The sequence below is a fragment of the Oryctolagus cuniculus genome, chromosome 1, assembly GCF_964237555.1.
Source record: "Oryctolagus cuniculus chromosome 1, mOryCun1.1, whole genome shotgun sequence".
Classification (NCBI taxonomy): Eukaryota; Metazoa; Chordata; class Mammalia; order Lagomorpha; family Leporidae; genus Oryctolagus; species Oryctolagus cuniculus.
Genome location: NC_091432.1, coordinates 198,200,933 through 198,214,230, shown reverse-complemented (window position 1 = coordinate 198,214,230; position 13,298 = coordinate 198,200,933). Strand labels below are relative to the sequence as shown.

At 45.4% G+C, this 13,298-nt stretch overlaps 1 protein-coding gene and 1 pseudogene across 24 annotated transcripts in view; one reads left to right on the top strand and one right to left on the bottom strand.

Moving 5' to 3' along the window:
- Window positions 1–13,298, bottom strand: part of UNC13B (unc-13 homolog B) — a 261,972-nt gene that overhangs the window by 129,265 nt on the left and 119,409 nt on the right. The gene's annotated exons all lie outside the window — the stretch shown is intronic.
- On the top strand, window positions 5,811–6,549 carry LOC100338539 (jupiter microtubule associated homolog 2 pseudogene; annotated as a pseudogene).

Sequence of the window (13,298 nt, the reverse complement as noted above, 5' to 3'; positions counted from 1 at the left end):
GTCATAAGTAAGAGTGTCAATTGTTAAATCAACAACAGGAGACACTGTGCACTTGATCCCAATATAGGACTTCTGTCCTTAATGAGTTGTACTATGAGAATTAATGGTAAAACTTGTCTTCAAATAGTGCTTTATACTTTGTGCATCTGTGTGAGTGCAAACTGTTGAAATCCTGACTTAGAGTTAGTCATCTATATATAAAGATAATTAAAAATGAATCTTAATGAAGAATGGGATGGGAGAGGGAGTAAGAGGTGGGATGGTTTGGGGGTGGAAAGGAGGGTATGGGGGAAGAACCACTATAATATAAATATAAAATAAATAAATAAATAAATATATAATATAAATATAAAATAAATATAAATAAATATATAATAAATATAAATATAAAATTTATATTTATTAAATAAAAGCTTTATATAAGAAAAAAAAGTTCTGGGAGGAATTTCAGGAACTTTGCATCCAGAAAACCCTCCACCCAACAATATCCAAGGAGGAGGAGGAGGGAGGAGAAACAGGGGGCCCATACCCATATCCATTAAAAACTCCAGTGTAAATACCAACTGGGCTCTCTATCCTCTCCTGAGAATCCTGCCTGGTCTGTTAAGTGTATTTCCTTTCATTAATCTTGGCTAGTATGCTTATTTCTTTTAAAAAAAATTGGGGAACATTTCAAATATCCACCAATAGGGAAATAATTTTTAAAATTATAAAAATAATTTTATATTATAAAAAGATATGTTCTAACTATGGAATACACAAAGGGTCTTCAAAAAGTTTATGGAAAATGTATATTATGAAAAAATATTCATAGATTTCAAAGGGTTTTTTGTACCAAAATAAACATCTTTTTTTTTTTTAAGATATACTTGAAAGGCAGAGTAACAGAGAGGAAAGGAAAGACAGAGACATCTTCCATCCACTGGTTCACTGTCCAGATGGTTATCACAGCCAGGGCCAAGCCAAATCCAGGAGCCAGGAATTACATCCTGGTCTCCTATGTAGGTAACAGAGGCCCAAGCATTTAGACCATTTTATACTGCCTTCCCAAGCACATTATCAGGAAGCTGGATCAAAAGTATAGCAGTTGGGGCCAGTGCTGTGGCACTGCAGGTTAAGGCCCTGGCCTGAAGTGCTGGCATCCTATAGGGGTGCCAGTTCTAGTCCCGGATGCTCCTCTTCCGATCCAGCTCTCTGCTATGGCCTGGGAAAGCAGTAGAAGATGGCCCCTGCACCCACGTGGGAGACCCGGAAGAAGCTCCTGGATCCTGGCTTCAGATTGGCTCAGCTCCAACCGTTGGGGTCATCTGGGGAGTGAACCAGCGGATGGAAGATCTCTCTTGCTGTCTCTACCTCTCTCTGTAACTCTGTATTTCAAATAAGTAAAAAAAATAAATCTTTAAAAAAAGAAGTATAGCAGCCAACATTCAAACTGGAACTCTGATACCAAGCATCACAAGCAACAGCTTAACCTATTGCACTATGCACTGGTCCCAAAATAATCATCTTTTAGTTCCATTTTTCCACAAGATTTTTGAAGTCTCTTCATATCACACTTGAATATGATCAACTTCTAGGTCCAACCATCAATTTATAGAAAATAGAGCAGACAGAGGAGTATGTTAAACTACAGTATGAGAATACATGGGAATGTTTTGAGTAAGATCCACAAGTCAAACAAAACTCTGTAATCATATGGACTAATTTCTTCAATAAACAAGTTTAAAGAAAAAAATTAAGAGATGGAGAAGGAACTTATAAATCAAAATTATGATATCTCAAGAAGAGAAAATTCAGCTGTTTACAGATACACACATGGTGTTAACACAGAAGAGCAAGGAAGTTATTATCCTAAGTCATAATGGTAATTTTAGGTAGGAAGGGGTTGTGGTTGGGCAGGAGCACCTGGAGGGGTCTCTGCCATTGCTAGCAAAGGTCTGTTTTTTCTACCTTATGCTAATCCATTAAACTAAATATCTGTTATATTAAATTTTCTATCTATCTGTGCTATATTCTACAATTAAAACTCAATGCAGGCTCATATCATTACAATCACTACCATCTGGTCATCTCATTCCTCTCATAAAGTCTTCAAAAGCTCCCTGCTGATCTTCAAGATAAAATATAAATAGTTTGTTATGGCATAAACCCTCATAATACAAGTTTGTTGTGCTTCTGTGATGTCATCTCTGAACATTCCCCACTCTTTTTACGCCCTACCCTGAAGTCTTGCAAAATTTTTAATTTGCAGCACTCTGACATGCCTATGTCATACATTTTCATTTCAGTGGTTTTTTTTTTTTTTTAATTTATTTGACAGAATTAAAGACCGTGAGAGAGAGACAAAGAGAAAGGTCTTCCTTCTGGTGGTTCACTCCCCAAATGGCCACCACGGCTGGCGCTGCACTGATCTGAAGCCAGGAGCCAGGTGCTTCCTCCTGGTCTCCCATGCGGGTGCAGGGGCCCAAGCACTTGGGCCATCTTCCACTGCCCTCCCAGGCCACAACAGAGACTGGACTGGAAGAGGAGCAACCGGGACTAGAACCTAGCGCCCATATGGGATGCCGGTGCTGCAGGTGGAGGATTAACCAAGTGAGCCACAGCGCTGGCCCCCATCTCAGTGTTCTTGTAACACTGACTCTTTTCTCCTTCTTCAGAAGACTCAATTTATACCAAGACAAGAGTCTGGGGGACAGAGAGATGAATAGGTAATCTACAGGGGAATTTTAGGGCAATGAGACTATTCTTTGTGATACTATAATTATAGATATGCATTACTAGACATCTGTCAAAACCATACAATATACAACATCAATAGTGAATCATATGCAAACCATGGACTTTGATTGAAACATAATTTCCTCTGGAAAGTTTTTCCTGATGATCCCAAATTTGGATTAAGTTTTCTTCTTTTCACTCCTTTACCATTTACTATTTACCCATCACATGCTGCCACTTGTATGTTCCTTCCTTTGTGGACTTGAGCTCCATGAGGTCAGGAAATTGCATCTCTACATCTCTAGTGGCTAGCATACTTCCTGGCATGAGGAAGAGGTATTCAATAATTATGCAATGAACAAGTCTATCAATTTTTAATAGCTACAACAACTCTGTCAATCACATTTTATCAATCAAATTGATTTCTTACTGCTGTACCAATGGAAGCTATAAGAAGCAGCCCTACCAGATGATCATGCTTTTATGGGAATAACTGACCTTTATGTATATACAACACTCACTGTGCCAAGGACAGGCACTTAAAGTATTGTCATTAAATGAAACTTTGATACATTCATGTGACATTTTTCAAAAAGAATTTATTTGAGAGACAGAGAGAGATACATAGAGTTCCCATCTCTGCTGCTTCCTTTCCCCAACACCTACAACAGCCAGGGTTGGGTGAGGGCCAAATCCATAAGACAGAAACACAATCCTGGTCTCCCAATTGAGTGGCAGGAATCTAACCAATTGATCCATCATCACTGCCTCCCAGAGACTGCTCTGCTGGGAAGCTGAAGTCACAAGCCAGAGTGGGCATCTTAACTCACAGGTTAAATATCCAGTCCCTAATCTGCATTTTTAACATGCATAATTGTGTGGCAATGTAACTGGATATAAAGGATAATAAGTTGATATAATGACTGCAATTAGCCACCTCAAATTTCTTTGTGGAAGAAGCAGGATAGAAATAAATAAATATGTGAGTCAGAAGACTGCAATTAACATTATTTTTATCAGCCCAACCATATTGTTACAGTTTCTCTTTCTTTTGTTAGTTTGCCAGCACTATAATCAGCATCAATATTAACTGCTTCCACTGATGCCACATATACAATACAAAACCCATCACCCACTCTTACTGACAGAAGTCTTGGACCCATTGCGCTGCCCTACCAACAAAATAATAATCATTTTGGACTCTATGGAGTCCACAACTAATATATTTTCCTCTTTGAGAATCCAAGTCCTGAGCTGAAGGTCGCAGAAGCAATGGACTGGCTGGTTCTTAGCTCCCCACTACCCAATTGGATGAAGTCGTGGAGAAGGAGAAAAACACAACTAGTGACAGATTTTTCAGCCAGAGCTGGAGGTAGAATATGTTTTGAATCTTTTCTTGACACATTTATTTCATTTATCCTACTCTGAATAACTTTTTTGAAATTCATTTTTAAAGGCAGAGAGATCCCCCACCTGTTGGTTCACTCCCCAAATGTCCACAACAGCTAGGGCTGGGCCAGGCCTAGAGGCAGGAGCCCAGAAATCAACCAGGGTATCCCACATGGTGTCAGAGACACAGAACTGGGCTATCACCTGATGCTTCCCAGAGCATCAGGCACTCAAACTGGTACCTGTATAGGGTGCCAATGCCTCAGGTGGAGGCTTAACCTACTAACCCACAGTATCACTGGCCCCACTTCCATGGTATTGTTATAAAAAAATTATATCAGGGGCTGGAACTATGGCATAGAGGGTAAAGCCACTACCTGAAGTGCCAGCAACCTAGCTGCCCCACTTCCAATCCAGCTCCCTGATAATGAGCCTGGGAAAGCAGCAGAGGATAGCCCAGGACCTTCGGCTCCTGCACCCACGTAAGAGATCCAGAAGAAGCTCCTGGATTCTGGCTCCTGATTTCAGCCAGGCTCAGCCCTGGCAGTTATGGACATTTGGGGAGTGAACTAGAGGATGGAACTCTCTCTCCCTCCCACTTTCTCTCCCTCTCAGATAAGTAAATCTTTAACAAATGAAATCAAAGAACTGCCCAAAATTAACATATAAGCAGAAAGGCAAAAGTTGATAAACCAGAGTAGGAACTTTGAACTGTACATCAAAGGGGACCCAGTTATCAAGAACAAAAATATAAAGTCAGGAAATCAGAGAGCCAGGCAGAGTGAGCTGGAAAAAATGGAGAATGGAGATTCTGAATGAATCTTGGCAAAGAAACTGAGGCACCAGCTTTGGAGAGTGAGGTGAGACCAGATTGCAGCAGCCCAAGCCACTGGCGATAAAACTGTGGGAACAGCCTGGTGTGAATCCAGCTTGGAGCCCAGTGGGGGACAGTATACAGCCAACCTAGAGAAAAAAAAAAGAGGCACGTTTCTCTCTCCATGACCACCCTGCACTGGCATCCTGTAACAAGCTAAGAGAGGGCAGGCCCCATTTTGGACATATGTAACAGCTATGCCGGCTTGTGTCCGCATGCCCAGCAACCAACCGAGGGGAGACACCAGAGTCTGGCTGGGAGAAATGACAGGGGGCTGGGTGCTCATGACTGTGGGAGGCTTGTCTGCCAGGACTATGAAAACACTGTAGCTGCATGTCAGGGCACAGGTGTGGCTGGGACTCTGGGCAGTCACTGTGGGTGGCTCCACATGCTTGAGGCTCCCTGATTGGCTGGTGAGGGTCACTGCTGCAGGATCCGTGCTTACACCAAGGACTGCACAGCTCCTTTGTGTGGCTCTTGTGGCAGCACTAATATTGTATCCACTGGGGACAGTGCCCAGGCACTGGTCTCCTTTGAGGAGAGGAGGTGAGTGTGAGACTATGCCAACAGAGCAGAACAGAACTCCCCTGTGATAAAATAAAAAAAAAAAAAGAGAGAGAGATTCACCCCACCCAACCTGGGTGTCACCTTGGACACTTCCTTCACCCTGGAGCACTAAACAGAGCTCCCTGACCACCCCCAACACAAGCCTCTAGGTATTCACTGAAAAAGTAGACACTCTACTAAGCCACAGAGGTCTACTAAACCACAGAGGAATAGTCTAAAGATGAAAACCATCACAGCGGCAGTGGCTAAGGAGACTGGGGAGCCGCACGGCGGCCAACATGTTCCAGGGTGCAGAGAGTGAGGCTGGACGAGCAAGCTCCAGGGCCATGAAGTCCCCAGGAGGAGAATCCAGAAATCTTTTCGGAAGTGCGGAAGAAGCCGTTCCTTTGAGCAGAACTAACAGGATGGCGTCTAATATTTTTGGACCAACTGAAGAACCTCAGCACCTGCCCAAGAGGACCAACCCCCCAGGGGCCAAAGGAAGTGGCATCTTCGAGGAGCTGACCCCTGTGCAGGCTCGGCAGCGCCTGAACTCGCCGGGTGGGAAGACCAGTGACATTTTTGGGTCTCCGGTCACTACCACTTTTGTCCTCGGCACATCCGAACAAACCCAAGGACCACATCCTCCTCCGAGAAGGAGAAGACCCGAGCCTGGACCCGAGAGCTGCAGCGGGAACCCCATCCAGGGACGCGCCACTGGACGAGAGAGGCCGCTCCCGAGAAGCTAACCATGCCAAGGAGCCCGAACCCGCACCCCAGGTCGACAGCCACGAGCCCAGGCTGGGGCCACGGCCTCGCTCCCACAACAAGATCCTGAACCCGCCAGGAGGCAAATCCAGCATCTCCTTCTACTAAGAGAAGCCCCTGCTCCCCTGTAGCGAGGCGGGAAACTCCAGAGCTAGGGTATCACACGTGGTCACTTCTTTCAGCCCAGATGCGCGGGGTGGGGTGCAGGTCTGTCGTGGACGTGAGGCTGGCTGCTCAGGGGCTCGCTGCCCAGGGCCAGGGCAGCTGGCTGAGGCCGGCTTCCTGATGGGACTTCAGGGACTGACAGGACAGCCTGGCCAGCTCCCGGGGTGAGACGCCCACCCTAGGTCCTGCTGCCCCTTTCCTGCTAGCCAGGCGGTTCCCACTCCAGAGATGCCCGTGGCTGGGTTCCTGTGTCCCCTCCTCGTCCCATGCCACGCACTGTCCCGCAGCTGCTCTTGAGACATCTTGATTGGGTTTCCTCGGCAGCTTCCAGCAAAGACCAGACACCGTCCTCTGTCTGCATCTCCTGGAGGTCCTCGCTCCCGATCCTCTGAGCGCGGCCGGCCTCCCCGCGGGGCTGGTCGTGGTCCCTGCCCTGAGTCGTTCCTGCTTTTCTCTCATCAGCCTTAGGTCTAGGCCTTTGTTCTTCACCAGGGACATGAACCGCTCCCTCCCTCACAAGCCAGGGCGCTTCCTCCGAGGCTCGAGGCCCGTGGCTGCCACCGCCAGTTCCCGCAGCCGCCAGTTCCCGGAGTGTCTCCTGCCGTTGGGTGGTGGGAAGGAGGGGCTTGAGGACCTGGGCTCTCAAGGGTGGCTTCCTCGCCCGTCTGAGAAGTGTCCTAAAGTGAGGCCACACCTGGTGACCGTGGCCCCGGCCTGTCTGCAGCACCTCTCAGAAAGTCTGTCCCTCAGCTTCCCCAGAGGAGGAGCCGCGCAGGCAGCCCTCGTGGATCTGTGCAGGAGACCAGGATCAGGTGTTTGCCAGCAGAGGTGCCGGGCCGGCCTGAGTCCCTCCCAGTCGGCCCAGAGGGCTGGGCGGTGTTCCTGCACAGCTGACACCAGGCCTAGAAAACTAATTCATGATTAGGCTTCGGCAAAGCCGCGGCCGTGCTCAGCCACACTCCCTGCACCCTGGCTGCTCAAGTGCATGAGCCCAGGTTCCACTCCCTGTTCCTGACACACCAAGGGGCCTGCACAGGCGTTGTCAACCAAAGACCATTTCCTCCTTTTGGTGCCCCAAGACTTTAGAGCCAAGACACACTTAGCCCCCAGCCCTAGAAGAGCTGCAGGAGGCTGGGTTCAGTCATCTCTAAGAGCCTTGTGGGGGCGGGGCAGGGAGGGCATTTAAATGGTGCTGAACTTGAAGCCCAAACATACTGACTGGCTGGCTTACAGGGAATAGTCTGATGGTGGGGATGAAGTGTTGTTTGTAACAAATTCCAAATGGGATGCCCCCGCTCTCAGGCAGGGCACGGGATTCGCCCGGGTGGAAGCTGAGGTTCTGGGGGAGGGGGAGGGGGCCTAGGAGCCGGAGCCGGGGAAGATGTCTCTCAGCTGGCACTGCCTGTACTTGGAAGTTGAATGACCTTTAGCACCCTCTGCTCGACGTCTGAGCTGCGTTATACTAGTCTGTATTCTTATTAAGCCTTAAAACTTTTTAAGTGCATTTGGTGCCAACATTTTTTAGAGCTGTATCAAAACAACAAAAAACCTGTACTTAACATCGCAGTGTAATTTTGATAGGAACACTTTGTTATTTTTACAAAGCAGAATTGGGTGTAGCCGTGGGATTAAACTTAGCAGTCACGTGAAAGAAAAAAAAAAAAGAAGCATCTCCACAAATGCCTGATAATAAACTCAGTAATTCAAGAAACAAGAAAGACAACATGACACTCCCAAAAGAAAACACTTGAATACTAGAATGTGAAGATGAAGAGACTGAAGACATGCCAGAAATCCATCAAAAAGTTGATCGTAATATTACTTAGTAGTAATCACAGGGGCTGGTGCTGTGCCTAGTGGGTAAAGCCACTGCCTGCAGTGCCAGTATCCCATATGGATGCTGGTTCAATTCCCGGCTGCTCCACTTCCAATCCATCTCTCTGCCATGGCCTGGGAAAGCAGTAGAAGATGGCCCAAGTCCTTGGGCCCCTGCCCCTGCATGGGAGACCTGGAAAAATCTCCTGGCTCCTGGATCCAGCCATTGCAGCCACCTGGGGATTGAACCAGTGGAGGGAAGACCTCTCTCTCTTCCTTCTGCCTCTCTATTACTCTGACTTTCAAATAAATAAATTAACTAACTAACTTATGGAATACAGCAAAAGCAGTGCTAAGAGAAAAGTTTATAGCAGTTGGTGCCTACATCAAGAAATTGGAAAGGCACCAAATAAATGACCTATCAATGCATCTCAAGGACCTAGTAAAACATCAGCAAACAAAACCCAAAACTAATAGGAGAAAAGGAATAATTAGAGAATAAACAAAATTGAAACCACAAAAACAATACAAAAAATTTTAAACATTATATATTGTATATGAACAAGTTAGTGAAGAAGAAGAAGAAAAAAAAAAGCTAGCTTGGGGCCGGCGCTGTGGCACAGCAGGTTAACACCCTGGTCTGAAGCGCCGGTTCTAGTCCCGGCTGCTCCTCTTCTGATCCAGCTCTCTACTATGGCCTGGGAAAGCAGTAGAAGATGGCCCAAGTCCTTGGGCCCCTGCACCCGCGTGGGAGACCCAGAAGCAGCTCCTGGCTCCTGGCTTTGGATCAGCGCATCTCCGGCCATTTTGGCCATCTGGGGAGTGAACATCGGACAGATGGAAAACCTTTCTTTCTCTCTGCCTCTCCTCTCTCTCTGTAACTCTTTCAAATAAATAAATAAATCTTTTAAAAAAAAAGCTAGCTTATTGAGACGGTAGATTTTCCATTAGTCTAACGCTGCCTTGGATATACTGTGCTGCAGATAGTCTCAGCACTGAATATGTATGGATACCTCTCAAATGAATGCAACCTCTGATGCAGTTGTTTTGATATGCCTCAGACAGTATTTGAGTGTCTGCAAAGTTGTTAATCTGTTTGGTAATGAAGATATTTCCTGTTATTTTTTGTTATTATTCCATATTTTCATGTTTAAATTTGAATTTTTTACATTTTTACTATTAATTAAAGTACAATTTGTTCAATGGTTAAAATGGGGTTGTCAGTGAAGAAACTTAAAAATATCTTCATTTATGTAGCTACTAAGTAAACACTGCCTTTTGTGTTCTATGTTCATTTACTTTTAATGATCTGTATTTTTGTTTACATATGTGATGTTTAAAAAAACAAGCTATAGATTTTTAAGAATTGGTTTCAATGCCACTTATTTTTTATAGCTTTTGAATTTTGTACCTTATGCACATGCTTCCTTTCAAAAAATAAGATGAGGGAAAAACCCTAGGTATGAGATAAACATGAATCAGTGACCTACAGACCACCACAATGACTGCAAGGGTTACAGTAAGAGATTCAGATAAGAGTGACAAAACAGAAGAAAAGTGCCAAAAGAAGAGGATGAGCTCTGGAACTCTGCCTTGTGGGATCCTAGTAAAAATAGGAGGAAAATCAAGGCACTGAGTGAAATGGAAGAGTCTGCAGGTTGCAATCTTACTTTTCTGCAGGGCATGTGGTCCTGGGTGAGTAAAAGCCATCCGTGATCACAAGGCTCACTCTTCTTCCACTGCTCACATAGAGCAACCAAATTTTAGCCACCAAGATTTTAAGCAGCACAGAACTTTCAGTTTAAGAGTAGAGAAGGTGGCCGGCGCCGCGGCTCACTAGGCTAATCCTCCGCCTAGCGGCGCCGGCACACCGGGTTCTAGTCCCGGTTGGGGCACCGGATTCTGTCCCGGTTGCCCCTCTTCCAGGCCAGCCCTCTGCTGTGGCCCGGGAGTGCAGTGGAGGATGGCCCAGGTGCTTGGGCCCTGCACCCCATGGGAGACCAGGAAAAGCACCTGGCTCCTGGCTCCTGCCATCGGATCAGCGCGGTGCGCCGGCCGCAGCGCGCCGGCCGCGGCGGCCATTGGAGGGTGAACCAACGGCAAAGGAAGACCTTTCTCTCTGTCTCTCTCTCTCACTGTCCACTCTGCCTGTCAAAAAAAAAAAAAAAAAAAAAAAAAAAAGAGTAGAGAAGGTAATAAGCGACAAGGAGAACATTGGATATCTGAAGTAAAAGGAAGAAAAGGCTCCCAAAGGAGTGAATCTGCCAAACTGGGCCAGCCCCTTACACCTCAGTCCTTTGAAGAAGACTGTAGAGCAGAGGGACTCATTTCCTGCTGCAGATTAGCAAGCACAGCTCCAACACTACTCCCTCCAGGCCAGCGTGCTCTGCATCTTCCAAGTTCTCCCTCCCCTCATACTTCATTTATCCTGCTATAAACAATCTTTCTTTTTAATCAACACATAACAAGTAGCTCATAAGTCTTTTTTTTTTTTTTTTTGACAGGCAGAGTGGACAGTGAGAGATAGAGAGACAGAGAGAAAGGTCTTTTGCCGTTGGTTCACCCTCCAATGGCTGCCACAGCTGGCACGCTGCGGCCGGCGCACCGCGCTGATCCGATGGCAGGAGCCAGGTACTTAACCTGGTCTCCCATGGGGTGCAGGGCCCAAGCACTTGGGCCATCCTCCACTGCACTCCCTGGTCACAGCAGAGAGCTGTCCTGGAAGAGGGGCAACCGGGACAGAGTCTGGCGCCCTGACCGGGACTAGAACCCGGTGTGCCAGCGCCACAAGGCAGAGGATTAGCCTAGTGAGCCGCGGCGCCGGCCATAAGTCATTTCTAAACTCATGTTTCTGTTTATGCCAAACAAACTTTATGCTACTCTTAAGTATTTATTGCTCCTCTGCCACATCAGGTCTTTCTTCTCTTTATCCAGGGTATTACTATGCACCTGCTGAGGATAATTATAAATAAAGCATTCAAGTTGCTGTTGCTATGCATTTCTTCTCTTCTGACTTGAGTCCAAGTTATGATCCAGGGCTTCTAATTCTTTTTGCATCTTCCCAATAATTCCTCCATGGCTCTGGAAAATACCTATATTCTCTGTATGTATCCACTCATTAAGAACAAGTACACTAAGCCTAGTGCTGTGGTATAGCAGGTAAAGCCAACACCTACGATGGCAGCATCCCATATGAGCACCAGTTTGTGTCCCAGCTGCTCTATTTTTGATCCAGCTCCCTGCTAATGGCCTGGGAAAGCAGTGAAAGATGGCCCTGCCACCCATTTGGAGACCTGGATGCAGCTTTTGGCTCCTGGTTTAAGCCTGTCCCAGCACTGGCCATTGCAGCCATCTAGGGAGTGAACCAGTGGATAGAAGATCTCTGTCTCTCCCTTCTGTCTCTGTAACTCTTTCAAGATGAATAAATCAATTGATCTAAAAAAAAAAAAAACACCAAGAACACCGCATTAAACATATAGAAACATTCAGGGAGGAAGGAACCAAAAGATAAGCTCCTCTGTACTCAGAGGCTTTCGATTTATTTTTCTGCAATGCTGATCTGGAGCCTCAAAGCTTCACAAGACAAATTAAGAAAAGTAGGACAGTTCTCTTTCCATCTCTTGTCTGCAAAAAACTCTCCATTTCTACTAAGGATAACCGTGAGCACTGTAAAGCTTAGAAATTACCTTACAATATAGCCGATAATACTTTATTTACTGCCAACCTCATGTCTCAGCTGCCTGAATATGAGTCTAGTAGTCTAATTACAAAGGCATCCTAGGAATCTACAGGCTCTGGATCAAGTAAATTTCCAACTCAAAGAAAAAGGATACCATCATCCAGTAAGTACTGCAAATTATACTCTTTAAAAGAGAATTCTTTTCGGCCGGTGACGTGGCTCACTAGGCTAATCCTCTGCCTGCGGCGCCAGCACACCGGGTTCTAGTTCCGATCGGGGCATGGGATACTGTCCCGGTTGCCCCTCTTCCAGGCCAGCTCTCTGCTGTGACCCGGGAGTGCAGTGCAGGATGGCCCAAGTGCTTGGGCCCTGCACCCGCATGGGAGACCAGGATAAGTACCTGGCTCCTCCTGGTGTCGGATCAGCACGGTGCGCCGGCCACAGTGCACCAGCCGCAGCGGCCATTGGAGGGTGAACCAATGGTAAAGGAAGACCTTTCTCCCTGTCTCTCTCTCTCACTGTCCACTGGGAAAAAGTAGTTATCTCAGAACAGAGAGGGAGAATTACAGAGTACTTCCTATATGCTATATTTTTAATCAATTGAAGATTTTTATAATGAATGTTATATGTTCTTATTTTCTTAAAAAATTTAAAGTAAAAAAGGGACTGTTTTAGTATGCTGAGAGGAAAAAAAACTCTTCATTATATCTGCAAAGTGACCATCAAGAATTTAAACTTAGTCAAGAAATTAAAACATAAACTGGACGTAAACTGCCAGAAGTTCTTTGCCCAGTAACCAATGTGTGAAAGTCATTCTAGGAGAGTGGATGAGGATGAAGGAAACATTCCTTGCAGTCAAGGCCAGGATTTTGTGAAGCAGACCTTCATCATGAAAAGAAACTCAGAAAATAAACAATCTATTCCTTGTGATTCCTATAAATTCTTAAAATAGAATCTAAAAGGGACACTGATCAGTAAGTACTCAAATTTCAAATCCAAGTTAGCCGTGTATATTTTTTGTAGTACATGGTACTCTAAAACCAATTCAAAGGAGAAAATAATCAAGAGATACTTCTGATGCAGATATGTTTGCTTAGACAAGTGTAAAACAGCTCAAATGATTCCTAGGAAACTGCTATGACGACTGCCTCTGGGGAAAAGACCTAGCTGGCTGAGGAACAGAAATGAGAGGGAAACTTTTTACTGCATTCTCTTTAACATTTTTAAAAAAAAATTTAGCAAGTACATATAATAGCCTTTCAGTAAATAAATTATTTTTAAAACAAAGCAAAAAGGCAGTGATCAAATAAGAAAAACACATGTTTCTACATGGCAAATTATATT